At 38.3% G+C, this 25,981-nt stretch overlaps 1 pseudogene across 1 annotated transcript; it reads left to right on the forward strand.

Moving 5' to 3' along the window:
* The first annotated feature begins 3,492 nt into the window (after positions 1–3,492).
* LOC149184683 (chaperone protein ClpB1-like) lies at positions 3,493–21,015 on the forward strand (annotated as a pseudogene). The gene is made up of 10 exons (XR_016256824.1): positions 3,493–3,564; positions 12,190–12,296; positions 12,477–12,573; positions 16,832–17,234; positions 17,284–17,363; positions 17,548–17,732; positions 17,856–18,193; positions 18,345–18,623; positions 18,715–18,912; positions 20,529–21,015. The product of XR_016256824.1 is annotated as a chaperone protein ClpB1-like (transcript).
* Positions 21,016–25,981: the final 4,966 nt, after the last annotated feature.

A 25,981-nucleotide genomic window follows, 5' to 3' on the forward strand; every position in this document is an offset into this window, starting at 1 on the left:
GCTCACTGAATGGTTTACAAAATCATTCATAGCCCCAATTGCAATATAACTATGGGTGGATGTGTCAGTGAAGAAAAATCCATCGCTTGTGCCCAGTACTTGGATCTGGTTTACTCTCAGTCTAGCACTTTATACGCATTATTACCTAATGCTCCACGACCATCATCTGATCCTACAGCATCAAAGTCGGTAGTTGTTCCTCCCGTCGATGGAGTTATTGGTTCAATATCCCAGACCCGTGCTAAAACTTCTTCCAAACAAAAGTCGGCCTCGAATGCTGCTCCTAATAGTTCACCTCAGAATCCATTTGGCCCTGGTAAAACCTCAGAGGTCCACGTTATCTAGTCTACTGCAGCGGACAAATCCTCGGAAGGAAAGAAGAAAGACAAAGGCAATGCTAAAGCTGATGCCCCAAGACAAGGTCCTCCCAAATCGTCTGCTAGCGAATCGTTGCAACAGAAACCAAAGCATCCTTGCCTCATTTGCCAGGAGGATCACTACACTAAGGATTTTCCTTGAGGATCTGAAGTTAGTCGCCTTCTCAAAGGGACCCCTGTTGTCCTTAAAGAACCATTTTTGTCTCAGCAGAACCAAATGCCAGACCAACCCCGATCTGCTTCCTTTGGATCTCAAGTGTTCATGATGTGCACGCCTATTAATGTGGCCACTCAATCGAAATATTATCAAACTCTAGCTCCGACAGCTGGGAAAGAAAAAAAAAACCACACCACCTTCTTATTCTATCCCGAGTTCTAGCCCTCTGAAAATTGAGCGCCCTAACCCTGATTCCGCGACGCAACCACCCTCTCGAGGTGTGATGCAGAAATCCTCGTATAATCCCAATGCCTGAGCCACTCAACACTACAATATTGTTGAGGATTTGTCTTAGGTCCCTTCAGCCATGTCGACTCTCGAGGTACTCCAAAGCTGCCCATCGCAAAGAAAATATTTGTTGTCAGCTATCGGGGGCATCGATCCCATCGATTCTAATTTGATATGTTTCGATCTGGAGAATCATGTTCCACAGCTCCCTCATCAGATTACCTTTCTTATTCGGGTAATCATTAATTAGAATACCATCCACTGCACTGTCATCGATGAAGGTGCTTCCACCTGCATCATGTCAACTGCATGTTGGAAGGCTATTGGTTCCCCTGCACTGAACCAGTCTCCGAACACTTTGGAAGCTTTCAATGGGCGTGATTCGTGACCCTTCGGTGTCTTACCTAACCTTGTCATAACCCTAGAAGGCAAGACAATGCAAGTCGAAGTAGAGATTGTTGACACCAATCTCAATTATAATATTCTACTCGGCCGAAGTTGGGCTCATGGCATGCATGTTGTGGCCTCCTCTTTGTTTTGTGTAATCCATTTTCCCCATCAAGGGAAGATTGTCACTTTTGCTCAGTTGTCTTTATTTGCCTCTTCCTCCTCAGATGGCAATGTTCTGTACGTCAAGCACTCTGGTGCTCCCTATGAGAGTGTGGGGGCGGGTCTCTTCAAATATTCTACAGTAATGGGAATTTTTCCACTTCTACCTCCTCATGTTGCCTTTGTCAACATGATCTCAGTCAAAGTTGATCCCTGGGTCATACCTGCACCAGATCTTGTTGATACTTGGGGTGAGGTTATGCTGCTTAGTCCCGCCGAAGTCAATTACATAGAAATTATTTTGGCTTCGACCTCTGCATCCTCTGATTCCCATATTTCGAAGACCTCTCTCGATATGTATTCTCAATCCCCCTGGCTTGGCACTTTAGAATCATCTAATCCCTTAGCCTAGACCTTCCTCACTGATGAAGGTTTCATGGAAATCATGTCGCTCGAGGAACCACCATGGATCGATACTCATAATTGCTCCTCGTTCCTGCCTCACCTAGCGGTCATGTCTACCGCTCTCAAAGAGTCCTCTTCTTTGTTGTGTGTTTATGTATCAGTTTATCATGACATAATCGAGATCTTTCAATTGATGGCACCTCTATCCCTTCATGGACTCGAGATTTTTCACCCTCCCCGAGTTTTCACCGATTGTCCTCTGACTCGTAACCCATCCTTGCCCAGGGAGCATGGGGGCAAAGCCTTATACGAGTTCTACTCTATTATTTGGTTGAGTCGATGCTTACTCATCATGGCAACGGTAAAACTCTGGTGTTCATCTGTGTTGATTGATTACCCGAGTTCCAGCATGGACTCCTACCTAAAAAAGTACTATGCTTAGGTCATCTTGCATGGTTACTTATGTACATTAGTATGTGATTCATTTTTGTACAACGTGGTTTTGTCTGATAGTCTTCAAACAAATTTCTTGTTTACTATGCTTTTCTTGCCTTGCAAATGTCTACAACTCCTCACATTGGTTTCGCCGATGGTGCTTGCCGTAGTACTCGGAACCTATCATCCGCGACATGGGCTATCTATGACCCTAACAGTGAGTTGATTGACCTTCAAGGTATCTTCTTTGGTCATACAACCAACAACATTGTTTAATACAGTGCGGTCATCGAACTGTTGCTGGAAGCCATCACTCTGGGCATCAGGGAATTGGTTGTCAACCTGGATTCACAGCTTATCATCCTTCAACTCAACGGGCAATATTCTGTCAGGAACCCTCACATATTACGAATGTATCTCCATATCCGTCTATTGGAAAGACATTTTGATTATATTACATATCATCGTATTCCTAGATGCATGAATACATTGACAAATGTATTAGCTAATTACGTGTTGGATAGACATTTATGAAACATTTAAAAGATAAGACAAACCATTTGTACCATAATAGATAGGAAAATACAACATATATATATGTGTGTGTGTATGTGAGAATGTTTGATACATCAGAACCCCAAAAAATAATATGTGTGCCTGTAATAACATCAGCGGCTCGCAGACCTCGTACATCTGTGGCATGTAGGCCTCAAAAAATATGTAAGTACTGGACCTAGGAACTACTCAGCATGGTCATGGTAGCATGACACAACTCGTGCAACATGACTAAGCAGTCAGCAGATCCGATCTGAGACTCCCATTGTATGCCTCTGGTACCGACGAGGCATGTCTCCTATCTAAGCATACTCTGGGATACCATGAGTTAAGCCCTCGAGGTTCCTCATTGTCGCTCCCTTCCTGATAAGGGGAAACAACATCAATAGGACAGGGGACGCGCCTGGCTATCGGGGACATCTCAGTTGGCCGCTTTGGCCCGACATCTGCATAAACAAGAGAAATGTTGTAAGCATGCATATACCAAAAATAATTAAAAAATCTTAAAATCTCAAAATTTTGATTTTTTACCTTCGTCATTGAAGTCCTCTCCATCCGTTAAGGGCATGTCTAGATCTCCACAGAAATCAGTGTCGTTGTACATCCAATCCTCCACGACAATATTCTGTTGTTGTAGCCATGAGAAGAATGCAGGTCGGTATGACATATGTTGACCCCTAGTGATCCTAGGTATCAAATGACTCTAGCAGGCCATCCATGGATCGCATGGCGCAGGAGGATCAACCTCAGTCAACTGATATTGGAACAGTAGCACTCGTTCCAGGAAAAAGGTCACAAGTACTTATCCGAAGCTAAATTGCTTCAAATTCCCCACCTTGGCCTTGGACAACTAGCGCTTGATGTTCATCTTCATGGCCTCTGCCCAGTTGAAGATCGTAGGAGATGTGCAGTCAATAGCATAAAGGAACTTCAAATTTTTAGTCTCATGTTCCGCCTGGGACCCCGCCACTCTGTTGATAGTCAACAGAAGCACCCTCAGTGTCAAATATCGCACACTGGAAATCTCTATCTTCCCACTCTTGGATTTCAAGGACTCAAGACAGTGTTCAACAAGCAGGGAAGATATGCTTTCCCTGATCAGACGTGACCCATACAATTTCAATGGCTCACCTTTGCGAGACAACCCAATGATGAAGTAGATATCTGAAGTTGTCAACTCCAGCTCCTATTCCGCAATGACAAAAATCTCGCGATTAATGTCCCAAAGGCTTATCAAGTATCGAAGCAACTCGGGTTCAGCCCGCATCCCTGGTGTAAGGAAGAATTTGAGAAGCCCACAAGCCCTCAAAGCCTCGAGGCAATTTGGATCATTTAATGCCTGGGTGTCAACATCTTCATGTTCTCTTTCCTTCCAATCCACCATTTTCAACGATTTCTCTCCTACAAAAGCCATTAATTTAAGTCAATAATCATCATTGGCATATCAAATTCAAGTTTAAACGGTCAATTTTTGAGGAAAAATGGTTTTTCCCTATCCATGGCACCAGTGCGCCTTTTTAAAAATGGTTGTACCAATCGGCGCGGATGGTTGTGCAAATCACCCTCGGCTGGCGCGATCCCATGCCCAGAAATTGCGTCGACCAAGGGCGAAAAAATTTCTCAAAAAACCTCCCTAAAAATCCAAAAAAAATGGCTAAAAACATAAATGAATGGCATGAAAATGGAGCTCAGGGCTTCGGTTGTTATCTGGAACTGACGGCTTGTCCATTGACCTCTTAGATATCCTACAATCTGCTCCAGACAACTAGGGCAAAAGAGGGTTAAAAGTCTTTACTGTAAAGGTAAAATGGTAAATGGTAAAAATATATTTATTTTTCCCCTTTTTATTCATTTTTTCATGAAAATATTAGGTTTTGTAAATATTTTTGACCTATTTTACCTCAAGGACTCAATAATACGCTTTACCTTACTTGGGAAGCAACAAGTCATGGATGTTCGACGATGAGGATGAGTCACATTTCAACTCTTTTCTCGACTCGTTAAACTCATATGAAAAAATTGCCGAGTATTTTTTTCCCTTTTTGACTCGTTAAAGAGAATAAAAATGGGGGGTCCGCTTTCAGCTCTTTTCTAACCCTTTAAAAGCGAAAACATGGTCGAGCCCTTGTCATTTCAAAATCATTAATGGATCTGAAATGTCGTGCACCCAATATAAGTTTACCCCTTTTTCGGGCTGGGAGGCACTATTTATGAAAAAGGTACTCCTTGACTGAAATGGTCAACCAATTCTCTCAAGTATTGTTTTCTACCTTTTCGGGCTTGAGAGACACAAATGTACGAAAAGGGACTGTGTGGAGTTTTCTTTTACATGTCTTTTCAGACTCTCTAAACATGAAAAAGATACCGAGTTACACCTTTGTCGAACTCGTTAAACTATTAAGCGACATCGGATTCGTCACCATAACAAACATGAGCTTCTCCTTCCTAGGGATCGTTAAACTTACTAGGTTGGATTCGTCCGAAGGATGAACTTACAATGCAAGCATATGATATTCCCTTCAAGCTTGTGATTAAAAAATAATTGGGGTACTCGCTAGAAATGGGGGCCGGGGGGGGAGAGATTTGGAAATCTATCAATAGTGTCGACAATTCACTCTTGAACATGACACTCTTTTCTTCGTGCCGGGTTGGGACATCCTCCTTTTCATCATTGACCTTCCTGGGTTTGGGCTGTTCATTTTTGTCTTCCATTTGATCTCTGCCACATCATCATCACCTCTGATCCTATTAATCCAAAATCTGCCAAACTTCCAGTTGTGTTGCCGATATGTTCAAGAGTTGTCCTTCTGTAATTACACTTACCTCTGATTCTCTGTATCATCCAAAATCATTTTGCATCCTCTTGTCTTACGTCGATGATGTGGGATTCATTTTAGCCCTCCTTCAACACAGTTGCTTTTTGTCAACTTCAACTCATTATCTGGGAAGTTGACCGAGAGACTCCCTTCTAGTACCTTAAAGCTTGCATGCCCTAATGGCGAGTTCTACGCACTCGATGACAAGTTCACATCATTGGTTGTCAATCGAGTGATTTCACGTGTGTTCGACTTCAATCCCTGTATTCACATTCCGTGAATTGTGCTAATAGTACCTTGAGGACCATTGTCATTATTGGTGGCTTCTCTCGTGCTTGTTAATAGTTTACATCATTGACTGGTAATCAAGCGACTTTTTAGCATATTCGACGTCAACACTTCTATTCGCATGCTAGGATCTGTATTTTGATCGAGACGTTTTGGCACGCAAGACCCTAGACTCAGATCACAAAAAGTCTAGGTTGCGAAGTGGTGGGACATGGTTATGACGATATGCATGCCTCTTTCAGATGGTTGGATGCGACCAGACCATGAGTTATCATACGTGATCCTTCTCATTATTGTATGGTTGCGAAAATACCTTGGTTTAATTATGATCCTCTTTGACGGATGGCTACGCCCATACCTGGATCCATTTACATGATCATTCTCTGGATGGTTGCGTCTATGCCATGATTCATGTATCATTTGACAGACATCTCAGTTTATGTATATGTATTTGTACTTTCTTGCAGGGTTTCCAGTGGCAGACTGGTTCCCCGCACTGATTTATAAAGCATTTCATCCCTCACTCCAACTCGGCCTTCACGATTTAGGGGCCATCTATTACATAGCATTTTGTTACTATCCCTGTACTCGCCATTCCTTGATCCTAGAGGACCTCTACATTGAACCCAACATGCTTTGCCTTCATGAAGAAACTCCCATTATGTCCATCTTCATGAGCAGATCACTTCCATTTTGTTTTTCCCAATTTACAAGATTGACGCTAATGGCCTTTGTCTCCCTCGCACCGATGTGCAGAGATTAGCACTACTCCTCGCACTGACCAGAGTGACTGAGCTGTGTTTCAGTCGTGCCAGCCCTGTTATGGAAAGTTTTTAAAATTAGAATTGAACCTTCCAGCTCTAGAAGCTTCGTAACAGAAGTCTGATAAATGGTTTGGCCGGATGGGGTTGAGGATGACTATTTTGGTTCCTTTCTCCTATAATGATGGAACTACCTCAAGGGATAAGTCATTCTCCCATGAGAAGAGGATCCATCCCCCATTCATATTTCCTATATAAACCTCCCTTCTTCCCAAGCAAAAACTAGTGTGTGAATGTTATAGTCAAAGTTGATAGTTTTCACTAAGTGTGAGTATACTATTTTGGATTAGAAAAGCAAGCTATTACTAGTTGTAGACATCTAGTTGTGTGAGAGAGAAGTGTGTTTGGTTTGGAGTGAAGCCTAAAGGGAAGATCTTTAAAACTATTGTTGTTTGAAGCCATCGTGGAATGCTAGCAGAAGTGTGTGGGAACCTGATCTTGTCAGAGGAAGACTACAACGTCAAGACGAATGGTTGTAATCCCTCTTTGATATTAATATATGCAACTATAGATTGATTTCCTACATGTTTTGTAATATTACATATTCATGTCTTAATGTTTTTTAAATTGTTAAGTAGGTTGAATTGCAATTTGTCTATTATTATGTTTGTGCGTTGTTGTTGTTTACTTGTTTCAGGAGTTTGAAGAAGGAAGCGAGAGATTGTTGGAGCGAGCAAGCGAGGACATCATCAAGCAGGATAAGTGACCAAGAGGTAGGCCCTCTTGATTGATTCTAACCTAAGGAAATCTTCCATAGAATGTCTGTTGTGGCTAGACCCATTATCGGGCTAGAGGAATTCATTCGTGTCTGCACTTATAATTTTACTTCACCACACCTGTCATACATGTATACATCTACACATATATCAAATTGCACCCTTACTACAGGTTAGCGTCCCTATATATATATATATATATATATATATAACATCAAAGTTTTGGGCATTCAACCCACATACTATTCCTAGCCATTGTATATATTTTAATATACAACCCTGTAGATTAATCTTAAGGAAATTAGCCCCTCGAATCCCCAAGCACTCCATTAATTAACATTACAAACAATCATGGCATTTAGATTAATTAAGAGACTAAATTATCACATAAATGCGTGCAGCATCCTAAAGCATTGAAACCAATCTCATACTAATACGATAACCCATCCTTTACATACTTATATATTCCACATGATGATTTTGCTCATGATGCAGTATTAGCATATATACATACACATATGTGTACATGTTAGTAGATGTAAGCATACAAGGATCATGGACAAGCTTATTTATCTTTCCTACTATATGTTTCATTATGCATGTTAGTAGTATGATTATGGCTCTCATGTGTTGATACAATTGAAGTTGTATGTTTCATATCTAATGCTTACATGTTAGGAAATGAATGGATTAATATATTGGAGAAAGAATGGTAAATTTGTGTAATTGTTATCGCTACTGATTCACACCCCCTACCTCCCCTCTCAGTAGTGATCTTGGTTCCAACACTTTTTAAATTGGTTATGGAGTAGTACAAAAACAAAATAAATGTCTACAAGCATACCTAGGGAGTTTCAATGATTTTAAGATGAAACCTTAATCCACCACATAAAACAACACTCCTTAAACCATAATTTTAGGGGAGGAAAAGTAGGAAAGGGAGAGAAAGGAAGAGGGTGAGGAGGAAGAAGAAGAATAAAAAGAAGGGAGTGGTTTTTTTGGGTAGGTGTGGGTGAAAAGAAAAAACAATAAGGAGGACTGGGGAAAAAATGAGGAAGAAGGGAAAGAGAATATAGGATAAAAGAAAAAGGAAGAAAGGGAGGGGGGGTGGGGATAAGAGAAAGAGTGGGAGTGTAGGAAAAATATGATTGGAAGAAAAAGAATAGGGAAAGAAAAATAGGATTAGAACATGCTAACAAGGGGAGAGAGGATGAGGGGGAGACATAAGAAAAAAAAGACGGAAAAGATAGGGCGTAAGGGATAAGAGAAAAAGGAAAATGAAAAGTGGAGAGGTAGAGGTAGAAAAAGATGAGTAGGGAAGAGGAAGAGAAAAAGGAGAAGATAGAGAGGGAGAAGAAGAGGGAGAAGAAGAGGAAGGGTCGAGAGGACCCTCTCTCTCTCTCTCTCTCTCTCTCTATATATATATATATATATATATATATATATATATAGATATCTCTATATATATATATATATATATATATATATATATATAGATATATATATATATATATATATATATATATATATAGATATATATATATATATATATATATATAGATATAGATATAGATATACATATACATATACATATACATATATTCTTCGCCCATCTACAATACCAAACACTCATGTATTTTTTTTTGGTAAATTCATAAACTGTATATTAGCAAGAGAAGCTTTTATATTGCTAACAACAACTCAAATTCTCGATAAAACCAAATGAAAGGAAGAACCATAGAATTTGATTCAGAAGTCTCAAAACTAACAGATTAACCTTAACATAGCAAATGACATGTATAAAAAAATGAGGCTTATCAATCATGAAGAAAGTAACGAAAACCTATAGAAATATATGGCTAATATATAACAAAAATTAAAACTTTTCTATGAGACTTAGTTGTACTCGAAGTAGCACTAAGGTTTATCCATAGGTGATGAATGCTTAGGATTGCACGAGGGAGGTAACTCCCTACATTGGAATATTGCATTATCCATGTGCGCCATCCTTTCATCTATATCCTGGTAGAGAAATTGTAGCTCTTCCATGCTAAGGAGTAGCTAGTTCCTGCTCTCATTACATTCAAACAATGTCTTTCCCAAGGGTTACCTAATGAGCCAATATAAGTGAATGATGTGCAGGTTTTGGTTTTCGTGAGCACAATTGTTTCCCATGTTAGGCACTCTGTCCGAGATTGTTGTGATGATACATGAAACAAAGAGGTTCTCTATATCATCAATGACCTCTTTCTTTGTATCTTGAATTTCATGTTGCACTTCTAGAGAAGTCTATAGTTGGTATCATTTGGCTTAGGTGTGACCTATAAAACAAGCTTGAGAACTTCTAGGATCTCCATGACCCCTTGCACCTCTAAAATATCTGAGTCTTTTTCAAGACATGGTGAGGTGAAATGTACAAAGGAAGAGAAAGGGGTGGGAAAAGAAGGGGAAAATAGTGTGGATAGGGGAAAAAATGAAAGATAGAAAAGCCACATGACCATGATCTGGCTTGATTCATCTCTTGTCTTCCAACTGGATTTAATTCTAATGGATAATGTACATAATTTAAACTTGGATTCATATCCTCTCAGTGCAACTTCTCTCAACGTAGTTCCCATTTTAACATTATGGCAAGATGGGTGCCATATCCAACTATATTGGATCCTAGGCACATATTATATCATCACTAGTTGTATATCGATCTCTAAATGCAATTTTAACCTGCTAAAAAAGTTGAACTTAAATTCCAAGCTGAATAAAATGGCTATGCAAACTTCAACCTCAAATTCAACTATATATTCGATCTATTAAAAATGTATATGTGTGGGTGTGTGTGGTATGTATATTTAAAAATTAAAACTCTATATATAAGTAATTGGCTAATTCACTTAATTTAATTAATTGAGTAAAAGGAGACAAAAAAAATCCAAGTTAAAAAAAATTTAGTTTAATAATCATGGTGAAAATGTTAAAGTAGCATACCCATGAGAATTAAAGAGTTGGAACACCATATGCAAAAATTTAAGAGTTCATTGGGACATTCGTTACCTCACATAAATAAATATGTTTACCAAGAGTTACCGTCCATTATAATTTTGTTGGGATAGGGTCCCCTTGGGTCAATTTTGTAAACAATTTTGTTATTATTGTAAAATCTCCGCATTTTGAGGAGCGGAGCGTGAAGGTCATTAGGAGTGAAAGGGGCTTTAGGAAGGTCAAAGCCCCTTAGTTTGTTAGAAGTTACTTTGTTTTATGACCCGCACATGGTTCGTAGACCATGATATTGTAATAGAAGATGGTATAAAAAGGAGTCATAGAGAGTCATATGAAGTAAGTTAATCAAGCAATGAATGATCTAAGTAAGAGAAGTCTGTACTTAGGCAAAGGGGAAGGCTCCTACAGTTGTGTGCGTGGAGACCTTGGCAAGTCCACAGCTGAGTGGTGGGCCCCTGCAGCTATGTGCACATGGTAGAAAGAGTGTGTAATTGAAGATTTGTGCATAATAAAGGCTATTTTGAAGCATTATCTATGTATTTGTGCGTTATACTTTACTTCTAAATTTACTGTATGATTCGCTCTATTTACTGCAACTATCCTGAGAAGTACTTAATAAATGCATGAAAGCGGTAGATCTGTTTAATTACTTGATGTTATGAATGTTTAGAACAGTGAGCACAGAGTTTTGATCTGTTAATTGTAAATTACTGTATTTTTCAGGTTTTAAGGGTTAGGGTTTGCGAAGATTAGAATAAAGCCCTAGGAGTAACAGAAACACATGAAATAGTCATTTAGATGCAAAAACATAGTTTTGGCATCCCCCAATACTGTCTCAGGTGAGACTGCAGTCTGTGCTACGCGGGTTGTTGCCGAAAGGGTTGGTAGTGTAGGGTTTTGTTGGTTAGCACAACTAACTCTGAACCTGGGTCCAAGCCCCCTTAAGCCAACATCGTGACATGTGTATTCATTGTGTTGTACTTTGTGTATGTATATGTATTGTGTTGTACATCAGGTGTAGGTGTATGTATTGTGTGGTGGTGTACACTGGATGTAGGAGTATGTATTATGTTGTGTTGTACATTGGGTGTAGTTGTTTGTGTGGTATGTCAGGTGTAGGTGCATGTATTGCCTAGTGTTGTATGTCATGTGTGGTTGTATGTGTGTGATGCATACTATGTGTATGTGCACATGGTTGAGGCCCGAAGGCACTGGGTGTTTGTCGGGTGTGGCAAACGATCCGATGTGCATATGAAATAAGGACAAAGGTAGAAGCTAAGGATTGATTAAATGATAAGTATCAATATTTTTATTTTAGTTTTATAAAGCATGTGATTTATGATTACGATCTATGATGATTACATGTGATCTATGATTCTCGTTTATGATGGTTACATGTGATTTATGATTTTGATCTATGATGGTTGTGTTTTGAGCTAACCTAATGTGAGATGTTTATACATGATAATTTGGTCAAAGATGCTAGTTTGACTTGTTGTGACAGGAAACAAACAAAATTTCAAGTATACCTTTTTGACAGACCACCAATGAGGTATGATTTGAAGTTATTTCAATTTATTTGCCATTAATGGAAATTATGTGCTTGGTACATGAAAGCATGAAATGCCCGGTTGAGTGGTCGAAATTGACAGTAAGCATTAGCAATGACATAAAAAGGAATTGGAATAAGCAATAGTATGCTAGTAAAGCATTTATGAGCAGGGTCATTGTGGGACACTGGTACCCAATAGTGTCCATTGATTGCCATGAGCATTCTATGATTGGTAGGATGGTTTTAAGGCAGGAATATGCCTTGGTTTTTGGACCTTCCAATGCGACGAAACTTTGTCGAGGGATGAATTGCCTGAGATGGGGGTGCCGGCGGAACTTGGAAGGTGTGTGACTACACGGAAGGGGGTGGTTGGATTGCTCGACGGACTGTGTAGCAGAGAAGGGAAGTTCAGGGATATATTTGTTTTGGTCATTAACATTGCCATATGGAATCAAATGCACATTGGGAGTGTGCCTTGGAACAATGAGGCAGTAACTGTTCATTGAGATGACAAGTGGTGCAGGATTATAATGCTGGACATTGGATACAGATTTAACCTTGCCGTGGATTTTGAACTTCCTGGGAAGGAGTTGAATCCAAGTATTACTTTGAGGGTGGAGGTGTGAGCCTCTAGATTCCCTTGTTGTGGATGCAGGCACCATATCCTTTTATTTGTTGGTTGAGAAAATGTGCATATGTGTATATGTGTTTATTATTGTAAATACTGTATCGAGTTGGATTTATAAAGCTCCATAGACAATATGAAAATTTGTTGGGTGAAGCAAATGTGTATGTGTGTATATGTGGTTTTTATTGTAAATATCGTAGTTAGTTGTGTTATAAAGCTCCAATAAATGGTATGTCATGTTTTAGCAGATGGTCATGTAAATACCGCAATGAGTTATGTTATAAAGCTAAATGGGCAGTATGTTTTGTTTTCATCGGTCTTGTTGGTTATAGGTGTCATCAAACACCGAGGAGGGTGTTCCCCCAAGGGGAAGGGTTCTGCAACAACCCTGGTTAAAAATCCATGTAAATATAAAAATATAAGACCATGGTCATGGGACACATATTCCAAGCTGAATGGTGGGAAAAAACATCCTAGTGGGGTGTCACTTTGATTTATTATGGCTAAGAAAATTGGCAAAGGAAATGGAAAAGGCTTTGGAAAGGCATGAGGCATCTATTGGCATTTTATTTATGAAAATAAAAGAAATTAGGAGAAAAAGAAGGTGAAAGGTCACATGTTGCATGTGAGGAGGAAATTGAAGGAAAATCATGGAAATTGAAGAAAATAGAGGCCTCATTGATAAAAAGGCTTCTGAGGATAAGTTGGAAGTTCTTGACAGGTTTTGGTGGAGCTCTCTTCTGTTCTTTCTCTCTCTCTCATACTCTTGGACACTTAAATTTTTCTTGAAGCACTCTTGGAAGAGTATGGCATACTTGGAATTTGGAGCAAGAAGGCAAAGGAAAAGCAAAAAAGCGCAAGAGGATATCGATATCAACAACTACAGTGGGTTTTGCTTGCAGGTATCAAGTTACATGTATGATTCCTTGTTAGCTTTTTCATGCATGGCACATGCATGTGGTTTCTTGGTTATGATCTGTCATTGTCATGGAGGATTTCCCGGATTGACAATGGTTTTGCCTAGCCTTGCCATTTCCTGGATAGTCATGGTGTTGTGGGTTTTATTTTTGTTTTCTGGTTTGCTCTCATATTCCTCATGTTGTGGGTTGAGTTATTATTTCCTGGAACCTTGGTTGGAAAAATGCTCAGGAAGCCCTATAACAACTTGGGTTGAGTTACTAATCCTAGAGCCTTGGTTTGAAAAACGCTCTAAAAGCCCTGTAACAACTTGGGTTGAGGTATTAGTCCCTGAGCCTTGGTTGGATAAACACTCTAGAGCCCTTGGTGGGTTGAGTTACTAGTCCTGGAGCCTTGGCTGGACAAACGCTTTGGATCCCGATAGAAGCTGTGGGTTGAGTTACTTGTCGTGGAGCCTTGGTTGGACAAACGCTTTGGAGCTTGGCGACACCTGTTGGTAGAGTTACTAGTCTTGGAAGCCGGGTTGGAACAAATGCTCTAGAGCCCTAGACAGCTTGGGTAGAGACCAATCTGGTGATGGCTAGTGATGTTCGACCGTGAGGTGGAATCATTGATTGAGGGTTGAGGTGGTTTGGCCTTTGGAAGCCCTAGATGGTTTTGATTGATGTGTTTTATGAGATCCCACATTCATGCTTGAATATGACACTAGGGTGATTGGCTGAAGAGAGACTTGGCTCAGCTAATCTACGGTCGGGTGGAACGTGGTAGTCCCATACAGGATTGGCTTTTGCATCATTAATATGAGGTTATTTCTCCTTGTTAATTCATGAGTATTATATTGGTTTATATGTGGGTTATATGGTTGTTGTTTCTTTGGTATTTCTGTTGTTATTATGCTAGTTATGAACATGTATTATGATTGCGACTATGTAGGGGTCTCATCATGTTTTTACTTGTAATTGAATGAACAATGTATCTATGGCCTAATAGATGGTAATGTACCTAATGTGATAAGGAAAAAATGCCTTATAACGAATCTCAGATAAGTATGACACTCCTATGCTCAGTTCTGTTGTTAAGACCTGTAGCTTGCATATTTGTGATATGTTTGACGAAATGCCTGTCATGGCTAGTAGGGGGCCAATATAGTATTAGTCAATGTTTTTGCAAATTTATCATTGTTTCGTTGTGATAATTCATTTCTGAACTTGTCATTGAGTTTTGGGCAGTGACCTGGGCTCTCTGCCTAAAAAAGTGGCACAAATCTTGGAGTCGCAGGCACAGGTCTAAGGAGAAAAGTCCCCAGACACATGCATACCATGCTTGGATGCATGCTTGTCCATATCAAGGGAGCGTCTGGGGGTTTAATGGTATAAAAATCAGTGGGACCCTAGGGTTGGTTACCTGAGTGGTTGGGATGGCTCCTAGGAGTTCTGTCATTGATGTGGAAGGCCTGTATGGTGTGTTTATGTTGATTCCACTTCCTTATATGACACATAGGGAGTCAAATCATATCATAGTAACTTCTCATCACATGTTTACTCTGGTTGGTCGGTTACTTGGGTAGATGTGGGAGGAGGGTGTTACACCAAAAAGGTTTGCAGGGTAAGTTGAGGGAGTTCCCTCCATTGTGGGAGAGCGAGATGGTTTGTGGTGCTACACTAGGTGTAGAGGCTAATGGTATTTATACATTATTAGAGGCCTGAGGGAGACATCGCATCGGGAAGGTAGAACGAAAGGGTAACTCAAACAAAAAATATGAAAAATATGCAATCACAGATTACATGAGAAAAGTGCGATACTAACCTCGGTCCCAACTTTGGTCGCTATCGTAGACTCCAGAGGTAGACCACAATATGAGGAGCCTCTTTGTGCTGAGTACTTGCGTGTTAGAGCAAACAACCAGAGAATAATGAGTTGGGGGGAGGAACCCCTTTGTATAATATCAAACACATGTCTGGGTAAGTCAAGGTTATTGTGGAAAAATCAATGATTAAAGGTAAGTTGGTATAGTAAAATCCAATTATTGCAGATTGAGTTGCTAGGCACATCTTCGAGAAAATAGTTTACAATATCGCAAGGTTTTTTGCAAGAGGACTCACTCAATCACATTTTTGCACATGAAATTGCGATGACACAAATTTAGTCTGCGACATAATGCAATTATTACAAATCTAATCTTCATTTATGATGTGACTAAGCGCTAAAATATGCAATAAGGTCTTTTGGGCAATTTTAGATGAATATGAAGACTTAGGAGAATCTTAAGGACATATAGGCTTAGGATAACCATTGGAATGCACCTTATGAGGATTTCAAGATATGAGGATCCAAATTTTTAGAATGTCAAAATTTGGGGGGTTGTTGTAGTCGCTACAACAATTTGATAAACAATTATTCTATCTTTAGTCTAGTTTCCAAGGAGTAAGCAAAAAAACAGAGAACAAGTCATGACCTTGGTAATTTTGTAATATATCAATAGAAATTAAAAATATATGTATTATTAAACACTCGTTCATTATTATAATACATATTTGATTTTGATAAAGAAATTACAAAAAAATCAAAATAATAATGATGATAATAATGAAGAACGTACACTAAAACTAATATGGTCTATTTAATTAAAATTCTTTAATATTTTAATTCTATCATGAGCAAAAACTTAAAAAAAAAAAAAGAAATTAAATGTTTTAATATTTTATGTCTATCATAAATAAAAACTGAAAATAAAAAATTAATTGAATATTTTTAATATTTTATTTCTATCTTGAATAAAAAACAATTAAAAGTGTTCTCATTATCTTGTTGTTACAATAAACAGCACTAATGATTCTAAGTGGACAAATAAATTTTAATGTAATTATCACTGAAAATATGTTTCAAAAACTTAATATAAATTACATAAATCTAAATTCTTAAATTTAAAATAATTATCACACATTTATATATAATATAATTTTTAAAAGTTACATGTTTTTAAATAAAATATAACATAAAATAAAATAAAATTATATTTAATAATTAAATTAAAATATATATATCTATATATATTTGGAGGAGGTTTTCTGGTGGAAAACGTAATATGAGGTTTAAGGGCGGAGTCTGATATCTTCAATATGTTTTTTGTCGCCTCGTTGCACAATATTTATAATTTGTTGAACTTAGGAAGTGCGATTTGGGATTTTGATCACGCTATCATCCATGCCATTCCTCCAAATGTATGACAACACCGGTTCTAGGGTTCTAGCTTTGAAGTTTTAATATCAACCATGGGTTCTAGCGTTCTAGCTTTGAAGTTTTAATATCAACCATGGGTTCTAGGGTTCTAGGGTTCTAGCATCAACCGTGCTCGGTATTTACAAAAGAGCAAGGGGGACACTCATTTGGCAGTAGATCATCTTATTCTTGGAGTGCTAAAAGAACTCCCAGGTTTCAGATTGCTTTACAGAGGCAGGTGTGAGGATAGAGAAAGTGAAATCTGAAGTGGAGAAGCTCAGATACTGCCTCTGGTGATACTAATTTTCAGGCCTTGAAAACATATGGCCGCGATTTGGTTGAAGATGCTGGGAAGCTTGATCCTGTCATTGGTAGAGATGAAGAAATTCAGAGAGTAGTTATAATTTTGTCTATGAGGACCAAGAACAATCCTGTGCTCATTGGAGAGCCTGGTGTTGGAAAGACTGCTGTGGTGGAAGCGCTGACACAAAGAATTGTTCGAGGGGATGTACCACGGTAAGCTCTTTTGCAAGCACACAAATATATATTGTTTGCCCTTGAAAAGGAGAAAGATAAAGCCAAAGCCAGTAAAGCTCGTTTGGCTGAGGTTCCTTATTGCATTTTCTTGGCTGAAATTGTTGGTCGGTAAGAACCGTTAGTATCATAACCTTTAAATAACTCATTTTCTTTTCTTTTCTGATTCTTATAGGTTCACAAGGAGCGTGATGATTTGAGAGATAAGTTGCAACCGATGAAAATGAAATACCAAAAAGAAAAAGAGAGAGTAGATGAAATCCGGGGACTGAAGCAAGAATGTGAGAAATTGCAGATTGCTTGGGAGAAAGCAATCTGCAATTTCTCGCATTCTTGCTTCAGTCACGTAGGAAGGCTATGGCACAAGCTGCAAAACTATACAGGGCCCTTAAAGAAACAAAGGCTGAAATGTCTAGAAAAGAAGCCATGGGAAAAAATCTCATGTTAACGGAGAGTGTGGGACCTGATCAGATTGCAGAGGTACGTTGAACAAAGTATCTATACATACCTTCCATTGAATATGATTGACAAAATTTATGTTGGCAAACCAATGAGAGCTATAGTGTCTGATGTTCATGATACATAACTATGTGATGAATGCAGGTTGTGAGTCGCTGGACTGGTATCCCTGTTACAAGACTTGGTCAGAATGAAAAGGAGCGACTGATAGGTCTGGCAGACAGGTTGCATGAAAGAGTTGTTGGACAAGATGAGGCGGTTCAGGCGGTTGCCGAAGCTGTGTTAAGATCGCGGGCTGGACTTGAAAGACCTCAACAGCCGACTGGATCTTTCCTATTCTTGGGGCCCTCTGGAGTTGGCAAAACGGAACTTGCAAAGGCTCTTGCAGCTCAATTGTTTGATGATGAAAATCAGCTGGTCCGTATTGATATGTCTGAATATATGGAGCAACATTCAGTTGCAAGGCTGCTCCTCCTAGGTATGTGAACAGCTAGATGTTTCTAATTGAGATTAGTTGATAGCCAGACACTCAATTGGTTGACAGCAAGACGCCTTTTTTTGTATAGTTGTATTTATATTTTTGCTCGATTTGTTGTTGTAATGTACTAAAATGATTTGATGTTGTAATGGCAGTTATGTGGGTTATGAAGAAGGGGGGCAACTGACAGAAGCAGTAAGGAGAAGACCCTATAGTGTTGTTCTTTTTTATGAAGTTGAGAAAGCACACACTTCAGTCTTCAACACTTTGCTTCAAATGCTTGATGATGGTAGACTTACGGATGGACAAGGTCGCACTGTTAGTTTCTCAAACAGAGTCATTATCATGACATCCAACCTTGGAGCAGAGCACTTGCTTGCTGCATTGTCTGGCCACACAACAGTAAAAACCCAAGAGAGAATGTCATGCAAGAAGTATGAACACGCATTCCTGGACTCTGTGTATGCATCTTTTTCATATAATTTTATCACGAAGTTGGCTGCGGTGCTTTGAATATTGTTGCAGGTTAGAAGACATTTCAGGCCAGAGTTATTGAATAGACTTGATGAGATAGTTGTATTTGATCCTCTTTCTCATGATGAGCTCAAGAAAGTTGCTAGACTACAGATGAAAGATGTAGCAATTCGTCTTGTAGAGAGACGTGTTGCTTTAGGGGTTACAAATGCCGCTCTGGATCTTGTTGTTCACGAAGCCTATGATCCTGTAAGTAATCACTTTGTTTCTTGTTTTATTCAGTCTAACTTGCCAGGGGATGTGTCCCCTACCCTAATAAACTTGACACTGCATCTCCTTCACGAGTCGCTTCTCCCTTTCCCTATTGCAGGGGACATGACCCACTCCTTGGACACATGTCTCCACATCGTAGGAGCTGTTGTGGGAGGGTTCCCTGACTGAATTCGACTTACCTCCCTTTGAAACAATCTAGAATTGCGATTTATATGTTCTATTCTGATGCCTGGTATTTTTCATTCATAATGTTTGCTCGGTGTCCTTCATGTACAATGATTTTATTCAAGGTCTGATTTCTATTTTCCATGCCCTCTCATATAAATCTGTGTGGAAAATTATTCTAGGAGTTTGATGTTTTGCAGAGTTTTGGTCATGGTGGTGGCCAACAGTGAATATTAAAAGAGCAGGACTTTTCAGTTTACAATTTCATTTTCTCAGATTTTCAATTCTCTCAATTTTCGCTTTCGGTTTCAGATTTTCCGATTTTCAATTTCGACGCTCTTCATTTCGATTTTTACATAATGTTCTTCATACAAACTTTCACATAATTAGTGAAAGAATCCTATTGATATAAATTCCAGGTATTTTTAATTATTCATACATAAAAAAAAATTATAACTGTGTATCTTGATGTTCCCTCCTACCATGATTTTAAAAAGTGGGGACTCAGCTTTGTATACTGTTCTTCGGGAAGCCTATCATCCTGGAAGTAAAACAATCTCTTTGTTTCAGTTTCTTATTCAGAGTCTGTTTTGCCAGGTGATGTGTTCCCGACCCCAGTAGTCATGTCTTTGCATTTCCCTTTCCAGGGGATGCTCCTCTGTGTTCCGTGGGACTTGATCCATATTCCAGACACGTCTCCCCATCCCGGGTGATACAGATCGTGTTCGGTAGTGGGAAGGTGCCTCTGACCAAATTTGATGTACCTCACTTTAAAACAATCTGAAATTATTATATTGTCTGATTTGATGCTTAGAATTTTCATTATGAAGGGTCTAACTGGAGTCCTTCATGTCCAATGATCAGATTTTATGTCTTATTTGCATTTTCAATGGTCTGTCATATATTTTGCATGAACCTGTCCAGGGAGTAATTTTTGTCTGATATTTTTGCTGCCAGTTGGTGGTGGTGGCCAACGGTTGATCTTTAAGAGCTGTGAACTCTTCAGTTTACAGTGTTGCTTTCTGAGATTTTCAATTTTCTCAATTTTCACATTCAGTTTCGGATTTTCCAATTTTCACATGATTTTCTTCCTTCTGTATGGATCCCATCGATATAAATTTCAGTTCTGTTATTTAAATTTTAACATTTTACCTGCACACTTGAACTTTAAAAATGGGGTGCTGCCTGTCTCTGCGTACTCGGCCAACTTAGTTCAAAGTATATAGTAAAGGGATGTTTTTAGTGCGTTTGCCGACTAATATAAATTAATGCATTGTTGTTAATACTAGTAAAGCAAGCAGGATCATTATTAGCCTTTTTGCTTTACGGGCAATTTAGATCAAAATTAGTGAGTAAAATGCAAGACCTAGTTGGGGATTCTCATTTAAAACCTCTAAATGGATAACGTGGTAACGTGGTACCTGCAGGTTTATGGTGCTCGCCCCTTGCGACGATGGTTGGAAAGAAAAGTTGTCACTCAGCTATCTCGGATGCTCATCAGTGGGGAGATTGATGAGAACAGTACAGTATACATTGATGCAGTGCCTGAGCAGCAGACATTATCTTATCGCGTGGACAGGAATGGGGGAATCGTTAACCAAAACACTGGTGCAAAATCGGATATCTTGATAGAAATTCCGAATTCTGCCTATTTTAATGCTGATGCATCCCAGGCAGTAAAGAAAATGAGAATTGAAGAAATAGACGATGATGAGCCAATGGAAGATTAGACGGTGAATGATGGCATCTTCTAGGAACTTTCAGCTAATTTTTTGTGATGATGCTAGTATAACTTGAGTTTGAGTGCCTTGTAATGTGTTTTTGAGTGGGATTAAGCTAAATGGCAATGCTTAAAAGGTTTCGATGTAAACTTATTGCTATATATTAATAAAGAATCGTATTTTTCCTTCTCAACCAATTGTAAGGGAGCACTCTCTTTTTTGCTGTTAATAGCATTATTAGGGTGTGTATTCAAAGTTTCAAACTAGTTGAAAGGTTGCTGCATATGATGACTTCTACAAAAATTAGACCATGTTGAATCCTTCCATCATCTGCAACTGCTTTTTCTGCAAACTTGTTTCATCCAGTTTGCAAAAAAGAGTTTCAGGATCTGTACTCCATGGGTTAATATAATTAATTTTGAAAGGTGTGGATGTGTGTAGTTTTTTGTGAGCTTCCGCCTTCCTCTCAAATGGAGAACTCTAGTCTACCATAAATTCTATTATAGAACAGAATGTGTAGTGTTTTTTATTTATTTATAAAATGTATAATTTTAATATTTTAATTCATGAAATGTATATTTTACAATTTTGATGGATTAGGTTTAATGTTTGGAGTGTTGTGAATTATAAGTGGATCGAGATTATTCAAGTTTTTGGGTTGGCTATTTTTATGAATATCTCTATGTGTTGCTCGTCATCTTTGTTCGGTGTATTTTTTGCCGGGTTAAGGATGAAAATTTTCGAAGATTATTAAGTTTCATTTGTTTTCTTTGTTGGGTTTTAGGTCAAAGCCGGGTTAAGGATGAATATTTTCGAAGATTATTAAGTTTCATTTGTTTTCTTTGTTGGGTTTTAGGTCAAAGGATTTCTTTGAGAGGTACATATTCATTAAATTACACATTTACTTGATTCAATTATATTCATTAAATTATATTAACCTCATTTAGTTATATTATATTCATTAATTCATATAACCCCACTAATTCATATAACGCCGATTGTGGGAAATACAACTTACCAAGTGGCATCCATGTGGTTATCCTTGTCATTGCCATGCCATAAGTCAGCGCTGACCCAACCCTACCTCAATTAGGCGATCGGCCTAATTAAGCATCAACTTCTTCGTCAACACTTTTACCTTTGTCAGTTCGATCTGGCAAGGCACTTTCAACCGTTGATTTGAAGCGTGTTTTCTGTTGTTGTTTTGTAGGCCGATAGGTTTTGATATTTGGCTACTGCGCTGCATGCATGCCCTTACTTCAAACGCAAGTACCGTTGGAAAATCCCTAAAACTAAGAGAGATCGTCGAATGATCACGAGAATTGGTATGATTTAACTGGTTTAGCGAAGAATGGAGGCTATAAAGCTTGGAAACGAGACAACGTTGGAAAATCCCTAAAAAGAAGAGAGATCGTCGAATGATCACGAGAATTGGTATGATTTAACTCGTTTAGCGAAGAATGGAGGCTATAAAGCTTGGAAACGAAACAAAAATTTTAGAAGGTTAATGAGAAAAAAATAATAATAGTTGTTCCTTTAAAGGAGAAAATCGGTAAAGATGCTAGGCTATGCATGAGCAGTAGAGAGAAGAGCAACAACGGCAGCAGCACATGTTCCTTGTCCCAAGTCATGGTATAGTTGGCAATTCTTCCAGTGTTAAGTTTTTCTCTAAGGTAATCTTATGCTCTAACTTTATGATCTAACCGACCTTTTGTATTTTAATTGCGTGAATTGATTTGAAAATAAATCAAACTTATAAAACAGATTACAGGGGTTGCATCTTCAATAATAAGAACAAGTTTGCTGTGTAGAAATGGAGGGTATATGTTTTTATACCGGAGTTCTCGTTATATTATTTATATATAGGTGTTAGATCAGGTATCCTGGAGCGGCGCTTTGTTTTTTTCCCTCTAGATTCGTTTTTGTTAGGTTTCAGAAGGAGCTTTACCTGCTTTGTTTTTTTCCCTCTAGATTCGTTTTTGTTAGGTTTCAGAAGGAGCTTTACCTGAAAACCTAATCTTCTTTGCAAGTCAATGCCAGCGGATTTTTCTGTGTTTCGGGAAGAAAGATTTTCGCGGATCAAAGTAGTATCTCACGGATTCGCAATTTAAGATCTTCTAGTCTATGGGGTGGTGGAATAATGTCAATCCAAGTTCAAATTCCACTGGTACAAAAGTTGCATCCAAGACCAATTGAAAGTCATGGTGACCTTGACATGTAAAGATGCAGCGCATCAAATCGGAAGCGGTTCTTTTTGCAGGCAGGCCTCAACTGTTTGTTTCTAAAAATGACTTGTTATAATGGATTCATCGGTCAGTTCAGGGGGATTTCTATGCAGGTTGATTGTTTGGTGGGTGGCGCTGGGTTATTGGTCAGCAAGGAGACATATGTTGTGTTGTGGGTGGAGGGATATCTCTGAGCGCCTAATGTTTGGATAGGATTGACAGAATAGGAATAAATTAAAAGGATGATGAATTTGCTATTGGGTAGTTATAGGAGGGTGAGAAAATGGCCCTATTATGTTGACATCTTTAGCTAGAAATTGAGAGTTGAGATTAAGGATGATTTGTGTAACAAATTCCGTGTTAATGAATGCCTGGTATTACCCACAAAGCAAGTTGACTCTTGATTGATATCAATCACCGTGTTGTATGGAATTTCTGGTTTGTGCTTGACTTATGGAACTTTTCTTAAGTTATAAAGGGAAGATGGTCATGTTTCGAGACATAACAAGTAAATCAAAATCAATAAAATATTCATTAGAAGACCCTAAGGATATCTCAAATTTGATGTTTCAAGATAAAGAAAAAACTATATCAAAGAAGCAAAAAGAGCTTGAAGAAGTCATCTGCAGCAGAGACAAAGAAATTTCGCACCTAAGAGATCACCAAGAAAAGATACTTGAACAAGTCAAGAAAGCTAAAACATCAAAGAAGGAACTTAATGAGCGTTTATTAGAACAAGAAGAAGAAAAATTACGTTTAAAGAGCCTTAACCAAACATTACTAGAACAAATCAAGTGTTTAAAAGACGAGAAGCGTGAAGGCCAAAATAAAGTTGACTCAAAGCATGAGGAATGCTTACATCTCAAAAATCATAATCAAAATCTGTTCAAGCAGAGTAAAACACTTAAGGATGATAAGAAGTCATTGACGAATAGGTTCAAAGAACTTGTCGCAAAGGAAGGATCAAAATCTCCAAATGTAGCAGTCCAAACTGAAGAAACAAAGATCAAGACCACTAATCTCGTAGTTCAGGCAAATCCAAACCTTATTGAAGTAAAAACATACTCAGATGTTGTCGTTCAAACAGAGGACACCCCAAATAAAGATTCAGTAGTTAAGTCAACAACAACAATGCCTGGTGGCAATCAAGAAACTGTCATAAAAACATTAAAGGAAGTTCAAACAAGAAAAACTCCTTATCTACATCCGAATCACAAGAGTAGACACCTTAATCAATCTACAAATATGCATCACTCAGAACATAAACAACAAACTTATGTTACAAAGAATACTAAAGTGAGCTCAATTCAGTCTATTGATAACAATTTGTTACAAAATTCCAGTAATCAGAAGATTCCACAGAAGGTTAATCTAGGATGGTCTGATCCATTCTTAGTAAGACAATTTTATATATCACTCCAAGGCTCATATCAACTTGTATCGACAAAGATGATTGTTCCTAAACAAGAAGGCATTCGTAGCAGAAAACGATATCAAGCAGAAGATATTCGTAGCAGAAAAGAGATCAAGCCTTTCTTCAACAAGCTTTGAGGACAAAGCTTTTTGAAGGAGAAGGCAATGTTATGAACATAAATTATGTAAAAATAAATAAAAATAGATAATAAATAATAATCATAATAATATAAATATAATAATAAATAATAAGTAAATTAACTAATGGTTAGTTAGTTAATAATGAAAAGGCATGTCTTAGAGACATACTTGTTCGTGAAAGGGTACTTACCTAGCTATATATACAGGACCCTCATTGTCATTTGTACTCATCCTACATTAATTCTTTTATATAATATACTATCTACATTTACTGTCCTACAATGGATGTATTTGTCTACGAAGTATTTTAATATAATATTTATGTTGCGTATAAGACTTTTGGTCGTTACAGAGGACCTCTACAGTGAACCTCGCATGCTTTTCCTTCCTGAAGAAACTCCCATTATGTCCCTCTTCATGAGCAGATCATTTTCCTTTTGTTTTGCCCAGTTTACAACACTAGCGCTAATGGCCTTTGTCTCCCCCGAGTCGATGTGCAGATATTAGCACTACTCCTTGTGCCGACCAGAGTGACTTAGCTGTGTTTTAATCGCGTTGGTCATGTTATAGAGAGTTTTTAAAATTAGAGTCGAAAATTCCAGCTCTAGAACCTTCGTAATGGAAGTTTGGTAAATGGTTTGGCTGGATGGGGTCGAAGATGAAAGTTTGGGCTCCTTTCCCCTATAATGATGGAATTACCTCAAGGGATAAGTCCTTCTCCCATGAGAAGAGGATCCTTCTTCCATCCATATTTCCTATATAAACCTCCCTTCTTCCCAAGCACAAACTAGTGTGTGAGTGTTATAATCACAGTTGATAGTTTTGGCTGAGTGTGAGTATACTATTTTGGATTAGACAAGCAAGTTATTACTAGTTGTAGCCATCTAGTTGTGTGAGGGAGAAGTGTGTTTGGTTTGGAATGAAGCCTAAAGGGAAGAGCTTTAAAACTATTGTTGTTTGAAGCCATCATGGAATGCTAGCAGAAGTGTGTGGGAACATGGTCTTGTCAGAGGAAGACTGCAACGTCAAGACGAATGATTGTAATCTCTCTTTGATATTAATATATGCAACTATCGATTGATTTCATACATGTTTTGTAATATTACATATTCATGTCTTAATGTTTCTTGACTTATTAAGTAGGTTGAATTGCAATTTGTCTATTATTATGTTTGTGTGTTGTTGTTGTTTACTTGTTTCGGGAGTTTGAAGAAGGAAGCAAGAGATTGTTGGAGCGAGCGAGCGAGGACATCATCAAGAAGGATAAGCAACCAAGAGGTAAGTCTTCTTGATTGATTCTAACCTAAGGAAATCTTTCATAGAATGTATCTGTTGTGGCTAGACCCGTTCTCAGGTTAGAGGAATTTGTTCATGTCTGCA

This window comes from Pinus tabuliformis, chromosome 3_2 (genome assembly GCF_031772625.1).
Source record: "Pinus tabuliformis cultivar Carrire ecotype Pingquan chromosome 3_2, CPIR1, whole genome shotgun sequence".
Taxonomy (NCBI): Eukaryota; Viridiplantae; Streptophyta; class Pinopsida; order Pinales; family Pinaceae; genus Pinus; species Pinus tabuliformis.